Source organism: Salvelinus namaycush, chromosome 6 (genome assembly GCF_016432855.1).
Source record: "Salvelinus namaycush isolate Seneca chromosome 6, SaNama_1.0, whole genome shotgun sequence".
NCBI classification, from domain to species: domain Eukaryota; kingdom Metazoa; phylum Chordata; class Actinopteri; order Salmoniformes; family Salmonidae; genus Salvelinus; species Salvelinus namaycush.
Genome location: NC_052312.1, coordinates 5,984,853 through 5,988,287, shown reverse-complemented (window position 1 = coordinate 5,988,287; position 3,435 = coordinate 5,984,853).

The following is a 3,435-nucleotide window of genomic DNA, read 5'->3' as shown; positions in this document are numbered from 1 at the left end:
TGTCTGTCCTCTCTCTCTCTGTGTTGTATTGATGTCTGTCCTCCTCTCTCTGTGTTGTATTGATGTCTGTCCTCCTCTCTCTGTGTTGTATTGATGTCTGTCCTCTCTCTCTGTGTGTTGTATTGATGTCTGTCCTCCTCTCTCTGTGTTGTATTGATGTCTGTCCTCCTCTCTCTGTGTTGTATTGATGTCTGTCCTCCTCTCTCTGTGTTGTATTGATGTCTGTCCTCTCTCTCTGTGTTGTATTGATGTCTGTCCTCCTCTCTCTGTGTTGTATTGATGTCTGTCCTCCTCTCTCTGTGTTGTATTGATGTCTGTCCTCTCTCTCTGTGTTGTATTGATTTCTGTCCTCTCGCTGTGTGTTGTGTTGATGTCTGTCCTCTCTCTCTCTGTTGTATTGATGTCTGTCCTCCCTCTCTGTGTGTTGTATTGATGTCTGTCCTCCTCTCTCTGTGTGTGCTGTTCCAGTGGTGAGTGAGCAGGATAGTGCAGCAGCCCAGCTGTACAGTAGACAGGGGTGTCCTGCCAGCTTACGAGCTGACCTCTGGACTCTCATCTTCATCTCTACCACTGAGCCTAAGGTAACACACACACACACACACACACACACACACACACACACACACACACACACACACACACACACACACACACACACACACACACACACACACACACACACATATAAACACACAAACACACAGACTAACTGGTCAGCAGTGTTTTTGTAAATTTTACGTATCATTATGTCAATGAGAGAATGATGTTGAACCTGCTGTTGGGGTTTTTCCCTCAGTCTGCTTGTGTTTGGTCTGAAGCTGCCAGGTAAACACAGATGCTGTGGTTCCCAAGATCCGTGTTTTCTACCCTCTCGTTCACTCTGTGGACCCTCTTCAGTGTTACAGATTCTTACAATCACTTTGGCACTAATTTCAGAACCTTGTGGTCATTTTTCAAAACTCTAGACACAAAACTCAAAACGGTCATCACGTGTAACACAGGCTGTCCAATGTTAAAAACATTGCATTGTGTATTTCATAGCTTTAAAGAAACTTTGCACTTGCAGAATCATTGATTCAAATAACTTATTTATCATGAAATACCATAGGAACATTAATTTAGATCATCCTTTTCCTCTACCACGTTCCCCCACAACTCTCAAACGAGGCGCACGACCACCTCTCAGAAGGGGTGCTTGTCCCCTGCCATTCCTTTGACCACCATGTCTTGCTCGTCTTCCTCCTCCCACTGCTTGACCTCTATTGTGACCTGGATCACCTGCCGGCTCCATGTTATCGCCATGTTGTTGTAGGTGGATACCACTCATTTCACTATATACTCGTACCACAATGTGAAATCAATCATCAGTAACAAGTTGGCAGTATTGGAAAAGCAATTACAAGGGCCTGCATTCATACCCTCACCGGCCACTTTATTAGGTACACCCGCGTGTTAACGCAAATAGCCTGCTCCTTCGAACAGCGAATCATGTGGCTGCCTGCAACTCAATGTATAGAGTATATAGAGTAGAGAACCAAACATTAGAACGGGCAAGATGCGTAATCTAAGCAACTTTGACCGTGGTATGATTGTTGGTGTCACACATGTTGATTCCAGCATCTCAGAAACAGCTGCCCTCCTGGGATTTTTACGCACTACAGTCTCTAGAGTTTACAGAGAATGGTGCGACAAACAAAACACATTCAGTGAGCGGCAGTTCTGTGGGCAAAACACCTTGTTAATGAGAGAGGTCAGAGGAGAATGTCCAGACTCATTCAAGCTAACAGAAAGGCCACAAACGCTCAAATAACAGCCGTTTAAAACAGTGGTGTGCAGAAGGGCATCTCTTAACGTACAATACCGTGAATAATTCAGGCTGTTGTGGAGGCAAAAGGGGGTCCTAACCAGTACTAGATAGGTGTACCTAATAAAGTGGCCGGTGAGTGTACAGTAATGTCAAATCTGAAACATGGTCTGGAAAAGTGGTACATGGGACCATAGAAACAGTGTCTGATAAAGAATGATGATGAAATATTACATCCATAGATAATGTAGTCCAATTGGTTCATGTTCCACGGTAATTGGTGTCAATGGATCTCGTTATCCTGAAACTTTCATGATCCAAACATGGAATATTAAGAGTAACGCAACAGTTACTTATCGTTTTGAGCAGTTGTATCAATTGATAGTTAGATCGTTCTAATGAAATGAATAGACAGTCATCCCAGATTTAATGTTGTTAGGTTCTTATTCTCGGAGTAAAAAACTGAGCAGACACTATGATAGCTTCACCAAGTTTATTCTTCCAAGAGGATCAATACAGCTGCATTGGACAAAACATGTTTCCACCACCACAAGTATATATATACCCCAATTTACGCAGTCCTCCTTCTCTCCAACCCTTACATCTGTTATGGTCCGACAGGAAGAGGAAGTGATGTGTAATAAACCATTCCTTCTCCCTTAAGGTGACCTGACCTAAACCCCCTTGATGCCTAATCCAAAGCTCTCCACCCATATCACCTATAGCACTCCTGTGATTGCCTCCCGTCTACCCAGCACATTCCAAAGCCATCTGGCTCCTATAGATAACCATTAACTTATATATCTAAAAACCAGTCTCTATCACTCCTCAGATACTATAGTCTTACTTCTGATGCAGCATGTCTCTAGGATAGCGATGTTCCTAGTTTAACCCAGTATCCAACGTTGTGAATTGCATTTTGAAATGGTAAAACTTTGATGTTAAATTGTGTCATTTTGAACAGGTGATTTTAGTTCAATGAACAAATGATCTTAGCTTTATGTGTATTGTATCCAAACAATTGGAAAAAGTGTTAGAGTTTTGATCATAGTTTGTGAGTTTTGTGTCTGGAGTTTTGAAAAATGACATCAAGGTTCTGAAATTGGTGTCGAAGTGATTGTAAAAAACTGTAATGACAGGGGTGGAAAAAGTGCCCAATTGTCATATTTGAGTAAAAGTAAAGACACCTTAATAGAAAAGGACTCAAGTAAAAGTGAAAGTCACCCAGTAAAATACTACTTGAGTAAAAGTTTTAAAGTATTTGGTTTTAAATATACTTAAGTATCAAAAGTAAATGAGTATATCAAACATTAAGAACACCTGCTCTTTCCATGATAGACTGACCAGGTGAATCCAGGCGAAAGCTAAGATCCCTTATTGATGTCACTTGTTAAATCCACTTCAATTAGTGTAGATGAAGGGATGGAGACAGGTTAAATAAGGATTTTTAAGCCTTGAGACGATTGAGATGTGGATTGTGTACTTTGCGTTCGGAAAGTATTCAGACCCTTTGACTTTTTCTACATGTTGTTACGTTACAGCCTTATTCTACAATGGATTAAATAAAACATTTTCCTCATCAATCTACACATGATACCCCATAATGACAAAGAGAAAACAGGTTTTAGACA